The sequence below is a fragment of the Podarcis tiliguerta genome (genome assembly GCF_965153285.1).
Source record: "Podarcis tiliguerta genome assembly, chromosome: 4".
NCBI lineage: Eukaryota > Metazoa > Chordata > Lepidosauria > Squamata > Lacertidae > Podarcis > Podarcis tiliguerta.
In genome coordinates, this window is record NC_139537.1 from 32,827,613 (window position 1) to 32,846,629 (window position 19,017).

The 19,017-nt window shown below is 40.1% G+C and overlaps 2 protein-coding genes across 4 annotated transcripts in view; one reads left to right on the forward strand and one right to left on the reverse strand.

Moving 5' to 3' along the window:
- The window catches only part of FILIP1L (filamin A interacting protein 1 like), a 182,625-nt gene that overhangs the window by 132,724 nt on the left and 30,884 nt on the right, over nt 1-19,017 (forward strand). The window contains exon 1 of one of the 3 annotated variants that reach the window (XM_083438289.1): nt 18,330-18,478. The exons of the other annotated variants lie outside the window; for them this stretch is intronic. The gene's annotated coding sequence lies outside the window, so the exon portion shown is untranslated. Of the gene's footprint in view, nt 1-18,329; nt 18,479-19,017 lie in introns of those variants that run through there. 3 annotated transcript variants of the gene reach the window in all.
- CMSS1 (cms1 ribosomal small subunit homolog) overlaps nt 1-19,017 on the reverse strand; it is a 177,411-nt gene that overhangs the window by 122,963 nt on the left and 35,431 nt on the right. The window lies entirely within an intron of this gene.

Here is a 19,017-nt window from a genome sequence, read left to right on the forward strand (position 1 = left end):
TTTAAGGGGGAAATGGTGCATCATGGGAGGACTGATGAGCATGCAGTTGAGCTGTGAGTGACTTTTGCAGTTCAGACTACCACTGAGGATGGCAGATACTCTTTCTAGCATGCTCATGCTGAGCACTTTGTCTAACACATCCCACACAATGGACAGGACATTTGTCTTCGCCCAGCATTCTTTCTTTCAAGTGCACAAGGCCAGGCAAACTTGCCATGCAAATCATATCTGCATATTAAAACTCACTGGACCACTCACTCTCACCCTCCATTCTGTTAGGTGGAACATGTTAAGATTTGGATGCTGTAGGATGGGCAAAATAGATACTGCCCCACCTTGCAGGGTTGTTTTATGGGTTGCTGAAAATAAGGACGTGAAGTGCTTTGAACACCCAAAAGTACTATATAGATGTTGAGTACTATATCAAAGTACTTTGTAAAAATAAAAAAAAACCTACTTTTTGTTCCCCGTGAATAAGGAAAACCAGAAGCCTATCTCATCTATTGTGCACACCTAATTAAAAGAGCTTAATGCTTAGATCTCAAATTATTTAGGCTAAGAATGCAAACTTTGTTTGGACGCTTTGTCTCAAAATACACAGAGCCAAGATGCCAGCAAAGCAAACTGCATATTATCATTGTCAATGTAAATCACGGGTCTTGCTTTGCTGTAATCCTTTGCAGTGAGAAGCTGGCACAGGGCCAGGCAAAAGCACATAATTTAAACACTCAATCAGTTACATTCCAAGGCATTTGTTTAGTGTTTAATAGGCTCTCCAGGGATGAGAAAATTACTAAAGTGCATTGTTTTGACATGAGACAGAGTGAGTCATCGGTTGTCACTAAATTTGGGGGGCTTCAGTATTTATTGTCTGAGACGAACTTCTTAAAAAACACATTATACATCAGCACATATGTGCAGGCACTCACATGTGCATTACAATAAATGTGCTTGCTTAAACCATTATGGCACAGGAAATGTTTTCTGGTTCTCAAATTCTCTCTCTAGATTTAGGATTCTATTATATACATTCATGTTCTACATTACAATTATAGACAGATTTAATACACTTTCCCTTTCAAAGAGACCACATTTAGCTTGCTCATACTTGGCACATACAAAACTATTGAAATTCCGAATCAAGGGAAATAAACATTCTGTTCTCAAAGCAAGCTTGACATCAACATGAGGATTTAAAGTTAATGCAAAATTCACTTATTGAAATCTGAATTTGTACATGTTTTGTAAGTGAGAACTATTCCGCAGGTCTGATAATAGTCTACCTGTTGTTCATGCACACTGAGCTCTGCGCCCTCTGCAGCCAGGCAGAACACAAACCATAAACCTAAAACATGTTTTAACCTATTAGAGGTGTAACATTTTTATACAACTACAAATGAAAAATATCTCAAGGGGTTCCAAAAAGAGAGATTAATGAAATTTATAAGTGATTTTTTAAAATGCTTCAATTGTGATCCACTGGATTTGTAATACTATTCTTCACTGTCATGTTACTATTATCTTCTCTCGCTTGTGCTGGTATTTCAGAAACATTGCCAACTAGGATGTTCAATAGTGTGGCCTTCTCCCAAATGTAAGTTACTTTGGGGGAGATTCAGTGGGCAGGTTTTAGCATACTCAGGCTACAACTGACTGCCACATTTAGCATCAGAAAGGTATTTTCCTCTAGGACAAACTGGTGAGAGAACACGAGGTGCTTTTTTTCCCTTCCAAAACACATGACTTAGTTTGAATTATTCAAGCATCTGACCCACCTTCCCTTTGTCTGTGGCATGCTGATCTGGAAAATGTGAATTGATCTGGTGGGTAAATGGCTTTTCTTTGGAGGAGCTGGAAACAATGGCTTTTGGTCCATTCAAATAACACAGTTCTAAAAATACATGAAATGCCTTAAAAATAATCATCCTGTTAGAAAGGATGGAATGAAAAAGGTTAGCATTTGTACAGCTAAGATTATTATTATTATTAGTAGTAGTAGTAGTAGTAGTAGTAGTAGTAATATACTGCCCTTCCTCCAAATTTCACAGGGGGGTTCACAGCATAAAAATACAAAATGAGAACACCAAATACACAAAACCAAACCAATACCCCCACTCCCATAAACATATTCAAGAAGCCACAGAATGTTAATTAGCCAAAGTCCTGGTGCCTAAAGATATGTAATGAAAGCGCCACGCAAGCCCCGCTGGGGACAGCATTCCACAACTGAAGAGCCACCGCAGAAAAGGCTCGCTCTTGTGTTGCCAGCCTCTTGACCTCTCATGGAGGAGGCACACAAAGATAGGCCTCAAATGATAACTGTAGGTCCAGGTTGGTTCTTATGGGGAGAGGTGGTCCTTGAGTTATTGCGGTCCTGAGTCACTTAAAGCTCTATAAATCAAAACCAGCATTTTTATTTGGGCCTAGAAACTAACTGGCAACCAGTGCAGTCATGTCAGGATCAGTGCAGTATGTTTAAACCCTCTTGCCCCGGTGAGCATCCTGGCCATCAAATTCTGCACCAGATGAAGTTTCCAAACCGTCTTCAGAGGCAGTTTGTTGCATTCAAGCCCAGTGAATTAGCCATGTACTGTCCCCATAAGCGAAACCCAGCCGCCTCCTGTCCTGTGTTCAAAGCCCTATAAGGAATCTGCATATAACCCCCTTTAAACTGTTATCATTGTACCTGTGTAGAGCCTGGAATCAGCAGTGCACATTCAACAGATAACTGTATCCTCTCTTTGAGCAATAGTTTTCAAACCCCTGAACACAGGGGAAAATAATCTAAAAACAGTAGCAAATAGCAGCATTATTTTCTCCTGCCCTGCAAAACACACTGATAAAAACATCAATAAACAATTATTAGATTTCCACAGATGATTCAAACACCCCATCCTTTGAAATTTCAGAAAGCCTATTTCGCAATCTCTTAGACAGTAGGCAAGTAAGACACCTTTCAGTCCTGTCTGTGGAAAAATTGGCAGCACCTAAAACCCAGAATCCAAAGTCTTTGATAAGTGTGGCCATGACTTATCCCTCCTGGAATCCAACCTTAACCTCAAAACAGATGGGATGTCAGAGGTGTTGTTAGAACTTTGCCAACTGTGTGCATATCCTACCCTTTTACACTCCCCCCCCCGCTTCATATAAATGATGGATTGTGATAATTAATCATTAATACAGTAATCAGCCAGGTGTTTAAACATTTTGGGGTGAGCTTCCTAGGAAAGAACCTTAAAGTAAAAGGCAGGGTGCTTGCATTCAGCAATAGCCACAGTCTACAAAAAAGTTTTAAGACTTCTCTCACAGGAAATTGAGAGGGGGCTGTTATCTTGTCTGAGCACAGGGATGCTACTGCTGTGGAAAAGAAGGCTAGCAGCAAGTCCCCTTTACGTATACTTAAGTAACAGTATTGCCCATCTACAAAGTTAAAAGAAACAAAACATAATGACCACCTGCAGAGTTAGAGAAGTTTTAGCAAAGTATATGAAACAGTTTTGCAAAAACTTACAAACACTGGTTAGAGGTACAGGACTTCTAAGAAACAGTAAGCAAAAAAAGACCCAATTCTTATACTGGGCAGAACAGACATCCTGAAAAGGTAATATCTACAAGAGGCCCTCATTTGCGGAGCACAGTGATCCTAAGGTACATAAGGGGTAAGATGACTTTTCAGGTATCAAATCATATACAGCATAATTCTATTGATGTTTGCTTGAAGGTAGGACTGGTAGGACTGCACTGTAAACTCAACTGGGCGTGGGAGACATAATTAATAGTTAGTATCATAACGTATCCAAGGGCATTGAACATTAATATACCTGTGACTGTAAAACGCAACAACATGTTTGTGTATTTAATGCATCTCTGATGTTCCTATGTTATCTTATTTTTCTGTTTCTGAAATTCTAATTTAAAAAATGTTAAAGCTCACCACACCACTCCTCAATAAAAACTACCCATGCTCCTATTACACACTCCTGTCTGTCTGTCAACTTCCTCTTGGAACAACATGAGGCTAGCCTGATTTCTGTGCACGTAAGTCCTGCAGGCACTAAACACATACGGACTGGGAAAACTTACAGAAATGGAGAACAGTTTTTTAAAAAAATAAAATAAAACAGCCACTTCAGCAAGTTAAGTGTACCAATTACATGGTGCATATTAGGGCAACAAATTTCTCCTTGCCTTCTCAATGCCATATGCCCGTCTTTTTTCAACTATAGTTTCCATTCACCATTGCAAACATGTGTTGCCATTTAAATGTCAAGAAAGGTATCTCTCAACTATCCCCCTTATGTATGATGAAATGAAATGGCAGACTGAATGGAGCCATGAAGCATGCCATTAGCAGTTATTCACACTTCTGTTTTTCTTTAACTTCTGTCCCTCTGAAGTGTATTCATTCTGCACATGGATGTTTAACTATAATGACATCCATGACTCATAATCCAGAAAATATAACGTCAGAAATGAACTGCAGTGGTAAACTGTATGCGTTGTGTGTGGGGTTTTTTAAGCCACCTTAAATAAACCCATCCAGTTTCTAGACGGAAGATTCTTCTGCAACTCTCTTAATCCCACCATCAGCACTGATGATTCAAAATTATTTTCTTTAAAAACCCTTTACTACAGTCCCATGTCCAGTTACCCATCCTTTCATAGAGCACTTGTTCATTCAGGATCAAATGAGGCTGTGCAATTTTTCCAAACAGACAGCCTCAGAAAACATGAAAGGCACTTCCCACATAAACACACAAGCAGTGGTGAAAGACCATACACAGAGCATCATTCAGAATGAAAATTAACATACAAGATTATTTACAGGCAATGGTATGACTGAGGTCACAGGGCTGGCAGGCCTAAGAGTTCCAAAGACATGAGCTGAACACCACAAGTATACCAAGACTTAAGTAATACTCAGGAGTTAAAAATAGTTTGCCTTTCAGTGTCAGGGGCTTGGGACCTCAAACGAAGATCTGCTAGTGAAAGACACATAACTTTGCTCACTAGACCTAAGGAAGTTATCCTAGGGCTAATATATCACTAATAGCTTCAGGAGAAATCCCTATAGTCCCATACAGTTTGGGGGACATATTGTGGCATTTTCCAGATACAGTGGTACCTCGGGTTACATATGCTTCAGGTTACAGACTCAGCTAACCCAGAAATAGTGCCTCGGGTTAAGAACTTTGATTCAGGATAAGAACAGAAATCCTGCTCTGGTGGTGCGGCGGCGGCAGGAGGCCCCATTAGCTAAAGTGGTGCTTCAGGTTAAGAACAGTTTCAGGTTAAGAACGGATCTCCGGAACGAATTAAGTACGTAACCAGAGGTACAAATATATATCTAACTATCTTGAATACCCCACAACAGGTTTTCCAAATTGCACTGCATATAACCTTTGAGATACACATGCTAGACTACTTGCAAAAGCCCCACTACATATGTGCAATGTTCCAGCACAAGTAAAGGAACCTACTGGATTGCAATCGTTGTCAGCTTGGTTTCAATCGTGTTTCAAAAATAATCCCTATAGGGGATTTCATCAGGTAATCCCTGAAAAACAATGATTTGGTTGAAAAGTTGAAGTGAGTGCAATATAATTAGAGATCCCAATCCAGAATAAAAGCACTTAAAGTTAATTGAGATCAGTGGGACAGCTAGTCAGTCACATCTCATTTAAGTCTCATAAAGTTAAAGGCAACTAATTTTAACTGAAATGGGTGTGAATTGTATCTGAATACTTAAATATTCTGATCTGCAATGTGCTCCCAACATATAAACCTGATTAATTTCAATATGGCATGCAGGAAAGAGTGTTCTTTTGTAAACCGTGACTTTAGAAAGACCACATGGCAAACAATGCATTCACCCTATTTACAACTAGGGTTGCCAGCTGATCGGGGGGGGGGGGGCATGTGCTGGTGCATTTAACAACAGACAAGCAAATATTACGATTGCCTGGTAATGTCTGCAGATCAAACTGCTGTTAAAAGGTAAATGTATGGGACACAGAAGGCTTGTTGGAAAGTTGGCAACTGTTTTTACAAAGTTATAATATAGGGAGTCAGAGCTGCCTACACCTTCTCCCTTCCAGTCTACTGAAAGCGCTACATCAGTCCTGATGCAATCTAACTTATCATCTCCAGGCCTGCAATGACTTGCCACATACAGTACTAATGAACAAATGATAAACTCTCCAGACTGCACTGTAACCTGAACAGATTGGGACTTACTCTAAAGTAAATATTCCTATAAGTATACTGCAAAACACTTGCAATTCTATATACACTTACCGGAAGGTAAGTCTCAATGTATTCAAGGGGACTTACTTCTGAATAAACATGTATAGGATTGCACTATTAAAAGTAGCTTTGTAAGAGTAGTTTTATATTCCATGATTGAATTTCTTTCAAGTAGTTTTTAAGTGAATCGTTCGCCAGTAAATGTAACCACAGGCTGCAAGGAAATTGCTCTGCCTTCTTTGTATTCATTAGCAGCAACGGTTACATACTTTGTGTGAAATTTCAACGGCATGGTTCAGAAAGGTGGTTATAAAATTTTAAATATTATTTCCCTCTCTCTCACACACCTCATTGGCAGAAATAGTTAAAAAGAGACCTGTTAATGAAGTCATTATCTGCTTATCATACACCTTTTTTTCCTGAAGAATTCTGTTTGAAGTCAAATAGTTTTAACTTTTCAGACTACTATGTTAATAATATTTTATAACCTGCAATGTGAAATCTGCGAAGGTGTTCCACTGTTAACTAACAATAGTATCCTGCCCTCAGGGTAGTTTGAGTTAATAAGGCTTCACTCTCCCCCCTATATGATGTAATGCATTTACATTTATTACTGTGCCTGAGAGATTTTGCGGGTGTATGAAAAATCATAGGAATGACTCAGCAAGTGACATGATGTCATACTGGTAGTAAGTGGCAAAGCTGTTCGTCTAAGAAGCCTCCAGCCATAGTCACTGGGAACCAGGTGGTTTCCAGATCCTTAGCAGTTTTCTGTTGGTGCAGTTGCTTAAAGCTTACCACCACATATCTTGACCTCCCTTGTCAAAGAATGCTTTCCTGTATTACCTTACCTTGAACTCAATTGACAGCCTGTGGTATGTGTAGAATGGCAGAAACAACATCATCAACACTGCACACAGAGTATCAAGTGAAAATTCTTAACCGGTTAGCATTTTACCAAGGCACGAGAACCACTTGCTGCATTTATTTCCATTTTATTTGACCCTCTCATTTCCCCAGTTTTAAACGGTCTCCTTGCTTGAAACTGTGAGCTCAAATGCTTCATTACCATTTAATCTGTACCTTCAATGCATGAGCCCAGGTCCACTATCTTTCTATCCAGAAAATCATCCTATCCCACCATAAGTTTGTATTTGAAAGGTTTAAGTTGTTGAGCTGCCTCACCACCTGAGAGAGGGTATCATCCATTTGAGCTCCCATTGAAGTATTTTGTGTTCTGGGTGCCATTTTGGGAAGGCTTGGGTCTGCTTTGATGCGAGAGGCCTCTCCTTTATCCCTTCATTTGAATACGTCTGTGAGGCAAGAATCTTTGTTTCTGTTTATAGGCCTGCATGCCTCATCATTCAGGGCTACAAGTTTTTAATTAAGTGCGCGAAATCCTCTGACAAGGGCCAGTGTGTTTAATAAAGCTGAGGAGCTCTTACATTGAGTCTGAAGATCCATTCCCCTCACCTCTCTAGTTCTAATGTGCATGTGTGCTCCCTCTCAAGAGTGTTAAAGGGAGGATGAGGGGTGAGGAACAGGAGAAGAGGCTGAGAGGCACCTCAAAACATTTTGCTGCCCAAGGCCGAAAAATCCAAATAATGCTCCATGGTGCTATCAAGTAATAATACATGAACATGTGCCATCCTTTAATGGAGGTGTGAGAAACTTCAGGCCTAGGGTTGAATGCAGGCCCCTAGACTACATTATCTACCTCTTGAACTTCCTCCCCCAGACCACGCTCTGGCTTTGCCTTGTACCCCTGGGTGTTTTCGAGTAGCTGGAATGTGTCTCTGAGCAAAAATGTACATCTATTGCTGTACTCATGTATTGCTGTGCTCATGGCCCTATTGACCTTTGGTGTGTGGCCCTTAAGAGGTTGCCTGAAAGGGAATGTGGCTCTCAGGTAAAAAATGTTCCCCACCTGCTCTTTAATGAGACCACACATTCGGTAACACACCTCTGTGCCTATTGGTAAGCCATCCCTACAGTGGGATGCACTCCAGTGGTGTGATGGGAGGGAGAGCATAAGGCCATATCCAGTTCAGGATCCCTTAAATGTAGTTAAGGGGCCCCTTTGTTACATCTGCACCTGACCTAGGAAACCAAGTCAAGATTCAGTTAAGTGCCCAAAGTTAATGTCATTGGGACAGTTTTTTCCTCAAATCCCTTCTGTAGAAATTAATGAGGCTTCAGAGTGCTTATCGTTGGCTGGATCATGTCCCCAAGATATTAACAAAGTACTTTTCCAGAATAGAGAACTGAGCCACACGACCAAGACAAATACCTGTGTCATCAATCTATCAAACAGATAAGTCAACATTTCTTTAAGCGGAGTTATTTCCTTAGAAATCTGCTTTCCAGAATAGTGCATGTGGGATATATTAACCACTGTGTCGGTTCAGCACAAATTCCTTAACAGAAATAAACTTGCTCAGTACCCCTAGGGTACTGATATAGCTGTTTGGCTAGTCATAGATTTGTATTTGGAAGGAGGGTAAATAGAATTTGCCCTGGATATGATAGAGAGGGGCGCAGGACACTTCTTGTGAGACTAGACCACAAGTTAAGAGTTGTTTTGGGAAACAACTCTGAAGGAGACATATTAAAAATAGTAATTGTGTTAGTAAAAATTAGACTGTAATAAAATCCTAATTATCATTAGAAAGAATACTATGTCCCTAGTACTGAATGGTAGAGAAGAATGATTGTTGCATCCATAAACTATGTTACTACAGTGTAATATTGTATAGACTGCAATGGAACAGGATATAGAAATACAGAATTTGGTATTGATTGCAGAATTCAGATTCCTGACAATCTCAGCTTCCATTTTATTCTTAAAGGAAGTGTGTAGCCAACAGGTTCACAAAGATATATCTAAAGTCTTACTGGAAATGTCAACTGAAATCTCAGAAATCAGAAGTGAGATGTGACTAAATAAGATTTTCGGTGGTTGGCAAGAACAGAAATCCAGAGTTCTTGCAAGAATAATAATATGAAAATGAAAAAGATATATTCCCATTTAGATTTGGTTTCCAACTTGTTATGCTCTTTTAACACTCTTTCAAAATAATTGCTTAGGGCAAGTTTTCTGCTGCAGCTCACTTAATCTCTTTGTTCAGTTGCTTCTTTTGTTCTTGGGTTTTTCTATGGCTGTAACTGATCGTCTCCATTTGTTATTGAGCTCTTCCAGTTCCACAACTAAGACAACAGGTAAAAGAGGCAAGTTATGCAGATTTGATCTTTTTTTTTTGGTGGGGGGGGTGTGATTAATTTGCATAGTTTTTGCAGGCTAAACAATTCAGATTTTATTAGTTATTATAACTGCATCCTGGAATTTTAATATCTAGTGCACACACCCCAGAACAAATACTGAGTACATCTATGCATCTGCTAGCCAGGTGTATAATGCAGATGTCCCACTCGCTTCTTCCTTCCCATTCTATGTTGAGCAATTGAGATCATACCTTTCACTTAGGTCTGCACCCATCAGTCTCCATTTAACCCAAGCTTCCTTCCCATTCTATGTTGAGCAATTGAGCAATTGAGATCATACCTTTCACTTAGGTCTGCACCCATCAGTCTCCATTTAACCCAAGCTACCATACTTTTAGGGATGCGGGTGGTGCTGTGGGTTAAACCACAGAGCCTAGGGCTTGCCGATCAGAAGGTCAGGGGTTTGAATCCCCGCAATGGGATGAGCTCCCGTTGCTCAGTCCCAGCTCCCGCCAACCTAGCAGTTTGCAAGTACGAAGTGCAAGTAGATTAATAGGTACCGCTCCGGCAGGAAGGTAAACGGCATTTCCTTGCACTGCTCTGGTTTGCCAGAAACGGCTTAGTCATGCTGGCCATATGAACCACTTGAAGCTGTATGCCAGCTCCCATGGCCAGTAAAGCGAGATGAGCGCCGCAACCCCAGAGTCATCCGCGACTGAACCTAACGGTCAGGGGTCCCTTTACCTTTTACCATACTTTTAAGACACAGCATTAGATCTTTGATTAACTGAAATCAAACCCCCATGCAGAGATTTCCTTGGAAGTACTATCATGCATGTAACAATTGCATGCAGAAGATCTATGTGCAACTACAGGTTTCTTCTCAAGGGAAAGAAATGAGTCACATCAAGTAAAGCACCACGAGTCTCTGACACCATAAGGAACAAGAGCTTAGCACATATGATCATATGGCAATTCTGCCTAACTGAAACACTGTGTATCTTTCCCTACCCACAGAACACTATGAGGAAAAATGCAGAAACACTGTGCAGAACAATTTCCCTCCCCACCTTGCACGAGTTTGTGTGTGTGTGCGCACACAAACACACACTTCAAATTGTACTCTATTGTTCCTGTCATGTCAAAGCAATTTTTCTCTGGAGCTAATCAGATTCAAAAATTAACACATCCTCAAATTCAGTTTGACATCAGAAGGTTTGGCACAAGCTTCCACTTAAAGCGTTCCTCAATTAGTTATAAAAAGGCAACATATTCTATTTGACTACTTGTTATAATGTAATTAAACTTTTTTTTACAAAGTCTATGTTTGCACAGATAACTTGCTTTAACTCTTCTATCCTTCTTAAAACTACAGAACCATTGAATACCTAAACCACAAAATAAGAAATAATACAAATACAAAAGCTTATTTCATGACTTCCAGCTTGCCATTCAATTAATTCAGTAGTCATGTGGCTTACAAGCCTGTTAAAAAGGCAAAAAAGTTCACAAAAGTCTGGTTCACACACCACGTTAAACCACAGGACACTGGTGCACGCTACTGAAAATGTATCACCTGGCTCCTCCCCACTTTGCCAGGTCACCCACCTAAATTCCTGGACACAAGAATCGCCCAACCACAGCATCTCCATCTCATAAGGAGTCAGTCTCAGTTTCATCTAGCCCAGCATTTTCTACATTGGGTTCTAAGGTCTCAGCCAGATCAAATCTGAGACCCACAGTACACAAAGCATATTTGTACCTCTGAGTCATAATCCCTCCACATGAAAATTATGGGGAGGTAGGAGAAAAGCATTGCCTAACACATGGGTGAGCTCAAACCACTAGCCCTTCAGTTAAAAGCCATGTGCATTGGCCAACTGCCTCTTTGATAAGAAGCAAACAGGGTCAAGGAATTGCAAGCAGCAAGTTAAACTGCCCATATAGCCTCCCTTTACATTTTAAAGTGTATGCTTAAAATACTTTACACCTAAAACATGTAATTTGTAAGCTAAGAATGCAATGAACATGCTTGCAGATACATGCATCATTCTTCTCAGAACTGTGGCAGCCTGAGTGATTTATGCAGCCAAGGCTGCTGTCTGCATAGTGTGTGAAATTTTATTTAAGGCATTTTTATACTGCTCTTGACACATATTTATATCAGGGAGGTTTATAATACAATTTAAAATCTGGGGGGAGGAGAAATCAGGTATACAACAGAACAATTAAAACTAATAGACAATTGAACAGACAACCAAATAAAAGAGCAGAATGGAAAAGCTTCATTGCCACAGCTTAAAAGCACAACTCACTAACATGCCTGAGAGAATTTTCTTCTAAATGTCTTATCTAAAAAATAATACAATGGGCGCCAGAGACACTTCCTTGAGGAGAGTGTTCCACAACCTGGGCACCACAGATGAAAAGGCTCCTTTATTGACACCAGCTTGATCTCAGGTGGTTAGTAGCACTGTGAGAAAAATCTCAGTGGAAGATCATTTGGACAAACTGATATGGGGAAAGGTGGCCTTAACCAATGCAGAACTCTCAAATGTGCTGAAATATGTTCCCAATGAGTCACCCAAGTTAAAGTCTTGGCTGATTATTTTGAACTAATTGCAGCTTCCAAACCAGCTTCAAGGTAAGCCTCATGCATGGCATGTCACAACACGTTATGGCAGTCTGAAAGAGATGTTACCCAAGCATGGGTAACTGGTGCCAGACTATCTCAGAAGACATGACAGCCTATGCTGGTTAAAGAAAAACACTCCACATTACGGAAGTCACCTTTGCCTCAAGTGAAAAGGTTGAATCAAGGAGCACGCACAAGCTGAGATCCTGGTCTCTCAGCGGGATCGAAAGCCCACCCAAATCAGGATAGTTACCTGGTCTGGAGAGAGGGATTCTATCTATCCAACAGTGCTTCCACTTTATCAGGGTTGACCAAGAAAAAGAAGACTGATTTTTGAATTTACGTTAATGGCATTATGCTCCTTAATTCTTGATCGATCAATTGATCTATATGTGCTTTGTTAAAGCTAATCTGTGTGTTTTTTAAAGCACAAAAAAACCAAAAGTTCAGGCCCAAATTATTTGAAAGCATTGAGTAGACAAAACAAACCAGGCTCAACAGTCAGGAGGGAGCAGCTCTGTGTTGGCACGCAAGGGTCGCAATGACCTAATCAGGCTTTAGCTCTTGTTTCTCTGATTCTGTGGTATTCTATCCTGCCATAATATTTACAAGTACAACAAATTTTAAAAAACTATGATTAGTTACTAAGGAGACAGGAATTGTTTAGCAAGAGTCAGCATCTAAATCATTCCCTCTCCTCTTATAGAAGAGCATATTTGTAAGATCCCACTGTTTTCCCAGCTCCTTCTTACTAACGGTCTCTTTCTACAACAAGAAATGAATTTTATCTACCAAAATCACTGTTCAGTGAGGGACCATGGCCCAGTGACAGGGCACAGGGATTGTGTGCAGATGCGCCTTAGTTCAGTTTCTGAATTATTATGTTTTTAAAAGGACACAGGTAGCAGAAAGAGCTCTGTCAGATACCCCGGAGAGCCACTCCCAGTCACCAAGACCGGGGATGAGGAACCTATGGCCTTCCATGTGTTGATAGAGTCCAACTCCGATCACCCCAGACAGTTTGGCTAATGGTAAGAAATTATGGGATTTGTGGTGCAGTAACATGTGGAAGGCTACAGGTTCCCAATCCTTGCAGCAGAGCGTCTTGGTTTAGCTCAGTATTGGAACAGCTTCATAGGTCTATGTTCAAACCAAGCCAGCAGGATCGGGAAACACATTTTCTTCAGCTGCACTCTAAAAAAAACAGGAAACAGAAAGTAGAATAGATACTAGCATTTAAGATTCCTGCTCCATTTTATTATGGTAGGGGATAGCATAAAGCCACATATGTGCCAGTTAATTTTGTGATGGTCAAAAAGCAGGTGAAGTGTTAACATGTCCCTCAGCACTCACTAAAAGTCAAAGAAAGCATCTCCATAAAAATACCTAAATTACACAGCACCTAGCAGAGTCGAGTACTTTCACCATATAAATGTGTGTTAATTTCAGCAGTATTTGAAAGATAAATACGGCACTTAAAAAAACTCAGTTCCTCCAAAATAACCTATGAAATATCTTCTTTGAAACAAGAAAGTGAGTATGGGGAGAAAAAACATGTGGTGCAGGGCACCATAGACTACAAGTGATGTACAACATGATTGACCACTTCCAAGGACAACATGCATGGTTCCCTTAAACCTTCCCATGTTATCCTTGCAGCAACCATACGAGGCAGGTCAGCCAGTGAGCTCCATGGACAAGTGGCAATTTGAACCTGAGTCTCATAACCACTACATCACATCAACTAGTATGTTGGGGAGGTTCAGAAAGGTTATGGTAAAGTTCTTCTCCCTAAAATGAGTACTGAGGGAGTAACTGTTTTTAAACTTGGAACTCAAAGAAGAAGTGTTGTACCAAGTGATACACAGAAATAGATCAGTGGCTACCATGGACCCTGAGACTCAACCACTACACACTCGGTGTCAGAAAATGCCCTACAGGAATAAAGAAGGGGTAATCTGAGAATCAGGCTCCAAGGCAGATGAGGCAGGTAACTATGCAGGGATTTCTGGCTCAGGATAAGTTGATGATCCACATTGTGGGTTGAAGGGAGAACTCCTCCACTCTTGCCTACCAAATCTATTGGGCTCAAGGGAGCAATATAACAACAACAACAACAACAACAACAACAACAACAACAACAACAAACAACAACATTTTATTATTTCAACAACAACAATTTATTATTTATACCCCGCTCATCTGGCTCGGTTTCCCCCGCCACTCTGGGCAGCTTTCAACAAAATATTAAAATACAGCAAAAGGGCCAGCCAAAGTTGTTCACCTTTTTTTAGGATTGAAGTTGTTAAGCTTTTTTAGGATTTTACCCCAGGAAATAAATTGCCACAGGGGTTGGATTACACCGGCCAGCAGGCCGGATTAGGCCCCCGAAACCGACTTTGGACATGCCCGCATTAAAACATCCATGAACAAAATAGTTTGGTGTCACGTACTGTGAAGCCAGTTTGACACATATGCTGCAAAAATGACACTTTGAACACCTTGGTCCCAAATGAAATGCACATTCAGTAGAAGCTGGCGCTGTACATGTTAAGTCCTCTTTAAAAAACAGTAGCCAGCTATTCATGGGGAGTAAAGAGCAGGCAGGAATGAATTCAGCATCTCTAGAAACTGGTTGGAATAAATGCTGTTTTGTCAAAGCTCTTTGGGTGCAGCAGCAGCAGCCACTGGATCAGGGAGATCAACTTCATGCATAGCACCTGTTCACATGCTTGGTTCTTTATACATCTAGGGACAGGCACAAAGAAGCCATATGGTCCTTTCTTGGATTAGGGCACTTGGTTGAATCTTCAAGTTTATAAACAGACGGATTAGAACTTTCACCCAGCCCCCAAAGCTTGAAATGTCCAAAGCTTGCAATTGCTTCCTAAGGGTGACATTCTGAAAATGGCACAGACTGTAATCAGAACATTTAAGCCAAGGAGACAGAATATGGTCACCTTTTACTAGGTCACAGTAAAAACCCAATCCTTAAGTCTGGTATGTTTTAAGTATGCTTTTAAAATGGAAAGAGGCCATATTCCCACATTCAATTTAAAGATGAAAATACAACAAACGAGCAAGCATTTGTCAAATATACGTGAGGAAAAGGGGATAGTGAAGAATAAACTGGACATTTTATTTCAAAAAAAAACTTCATAGTCTTCTTCTCCCCACCTCAAGCCCATGACTAGAACTCAAAGCACTTTATGAATTTTTTACACACACATACATACACATGTAACAGTTAAAGTCAAGCCAGAATGTACAACATGAACACATAATCCAAGTTATTTCCTCCAGAAACTCCTACTTTATTCTCTCCCTCAACATTAATGAAACACACTCTTCATTTCCTGTCCTAAAGCATTATGTAATATTTGCTGTTACCCAGCTTTGGATAGTAACCTTTGAGTTGGAAGCATTTAGATGAAAGTGCAAGTATATCAGCTGCTTATGGTATATACAAGGGCAATTTTGAGTGCATACCATACAGTATTCTCTGCTCAACTCAGAAATTAGGGATAACCAATACACCTTTACAGCTGATATTGATAAAATCAAGGTCTTGCACTATTTTTTCACACATTATCTGAGCCTAATTCTCCCCACCTCCCGCCTTTTCACTTTACTTCCCCCACCTTTGAAAGAAAACCAGTTTCCCCATCACTTCAATGGACAATTCCCTTCCCATTTTTTTGGTACCAAGGACGGGTTGTGCCCCCGTTGGTTAGAGTGTGGTGCTGATAATGACAAGGTTGCAGTTTGATCCCTGTATGGGGCAGCTGCATATCCCTGCACTGCCGGGGGCTGGACTAGATGATCCTCAGGGTCCCTTCCAACTCTATAATTCTATGATTCTATTTGTAAAGAAGTGTCTCTTTACAATGCTAAATTGGTTTCTATGCAAGAATACATAGGGTGATAGCCAAGATCCACTAAAATCAATAGGCTTAACTACACTGATGTCAATGGGTCTACTCAGAGTGTAGCTAACCCTGGCAGACTATGTGAAGAAGTGTCTTAGAAAAACAGAATTGGTCATATATCATCAGAGGTGCTTCAGGTTTGTAGTATCTACTTTTATTCTATAACATGATGCTGTGGTTCACCCTGATCTTTGATAGTTCAGCATGTTTGGTTTTGTGGAATTCAGCCCTCTTGTTGAATTTATACTGTTATATTCCTTTTAGAACCATTTTACTTGTTTTATAACACTAATGATTTGATCTGTGTCATATTCAATTAAGTTTTACTCAGAGTAGACCCACTTAAATTAATGACTGTGTTATGGCCATAAATTTCAGCAGGTCTACTTAAACTTATTTGAATACCACCCTCTTTTTTAAATTGTATCTTGCATTGTTGCAGCGTGTTCTCGAACCTTATGGTGAAGTGCAAGCAAGAAATCTTATAAATAAATAAAATAAGCAAGGACACACTTAAAATTATGAGTTGAGCACATGCTCAGCCTGAGAATCATATTTTCAAGAGCAGAGCACACACAAACACACTCCTGGTTTTCTCTCAGGCTTTCTCCATTTCAGCAACCTAGTTGTTGATCGACTGGGAGTAAGAAACCCTACAAATCGCGCAGAGTCCTAGTAGATGTGTCCTCTATCCACCACTACACAAAGGGATATTTTTAATTTTGCATAATTGCATACAGTGACCCCAGCTCAGTGATACAGCACATGCTTTGGATGCAGAAGGTATCAGGTTCAACCACTTACATCTCTAGTTAAAGGAAGCAAATGGGAAAGGCCTGTCTGCCTGTCTCCAGAGGCTTGCAGGTAGCACAGGTGTGGGGAACCTTTGGTCCTCCAGATGTTGCTGAACTACAATTCCCATGAACACTGGCCACTGGGGATGGTGGGAGTTGTAGTTCAGAAGAGACAAAGGTCCCCCATACCCAAGTAGACAATACTGTACTCAACTAGATGAGCAAGTAATCTAATCTGGTAAAAGGATGTTTCCCATGTTTTGACAGTTACATAATTGAAATACATTCTTGTCAAATATTGTATATTTTTTAAAAAATCAATCAAATAATTGCTTCATATTTTCATGGTGTCACTCAACATCTTTTAGAAAGTCAGACTGAGAAAACCATAGGCTTGTGCTATTTTATGCATCTGAATATCAAGACTAATATATTATAATATTTGAATAATTAAAGTATGCATCAGTAAACAACTAAAGGATGAAATCTTAAACTCAGTGTCTAGGGAGCAAATTCCACTGAACTTTGAGCAACTTAAAAGAGCAACTTACTTCTGAGTAAACATGGACAGACTTATACCGCAAAGGACTGAACTTCAAGTAATTCATAAATGAAGGCAGATGTGCTCTGCTACATGGATTAGGGACACAACAAAGTGGTTTTAAAGAGCTATTCATATAGTTTCAGACTCTTTCATTAACATGCAGGGGATTTAATCAGATAATTCCCAATAACCTTTCAATGAGATTTTGCAGCCCTTTTCTTGCAGTCCCTCCCCCCTTCACATACCACAGAACACAGAAGCAAATTAGGTTACATGCCCTTAAATTCTAAAACTCTATTTTCAGCCTCCCTGTATTATCTTTTCCAGTTATTAATCAAATGAATGTCCTCTTTAAAAACTTCCAATTTAGTACAGCATAACCAATGAAGAATCTTAATCAAATTTAAGTGAAAGGGCTGTAAAAGTGGGCTTAAAGGGGAAAATAGTGAGCACACACTCAACACACACCCCAGTTTCTCATCTGGCCTTCCCATCATCACTTGAAGAATTGTTTTCTAGTTACATCATCAGGAAATAAAACACAGAACAAAAAGAAGAAGAACGCTTGGTGTTCATACTTCTCTCAAAGGATTCCAGCTAAGCTCCCCCCCCCCCCCCCCGCTTTTTTTAAGAGAAGGAGCAGGAGGGAGAAACCTACGATCCAATTCCCCCAAACAGTTGTGTTGTGGAAAACCAAGATGAAAAGATTAAAATGCAACAACCAGTTTATTACTCTATCATCAGCAGAGAGAAGGAACTGCTCTGAACTTAACTCTCCCGAACATTCATTTTGGCCACAAACTGATTAGACAAATGAAATGTTTCACACAGTCCAAAGCGTTAGCTGGAGCCAGAACACATTAATAAGCTTTGAGCTCTGGCTATCATTGACATACACTACAGACACAACGAGTCTGCACAACACAGAGTTCCTTATATGGTATTGCCATGACGTAATGCTCCATAGGCTTGGGGCATGCAGAGAGACTCTCTCTCATTGTTTGGTGTAACTGCTGGAATGCTCACATCCCTGATGCCTAAGAGAATCAAAATCCCAGCACCGCGGAGCAAGAGCTAACACAGGGACTCTGCAGTTCATTCACTGAAGGTAAGAGGGAAGTTGTGGGATGAAGTTTCTTTTAGCAACCAATAGACATTTTGCTTCAAAGTTAACTTGGTTCACTTTAAGAAATCCACAGCGTGCATGATTTAATTTGCATCACAGAGGTTTTTGAAGCATCAGCTACAGCAAACAACTACTAAACTGTTTTTAATGCTCTCCCTTTAAGCATAGGAGGCTATTTCCAAACCAAAAGATGAGGCTTTGATATTGAGAAAGGGGGAAACCTATGAATTACACTCCGATTCCAAGTGTGTGCTGGACAGAGTCATAACTATATTTAAAATTGTGGGAAAGGACCCAGCAACGATGTAATGGATAAAAAGTTTTAGCGATTATTTTTATACATTCAAGTGACACACTAACAGGCATGTGGAAACATGTATATAAAAGAGTTTATTGTACTTTTCAACAATTTTAGAAGATGTGCTCAAGGAGATACTGCCTTAGTTTTTTTTTTTTTAATGCAACTATTAATGCAAATGCTTCAGTTATATTTAGGAGTTGCTTTTTGTTTGTTTGACTGC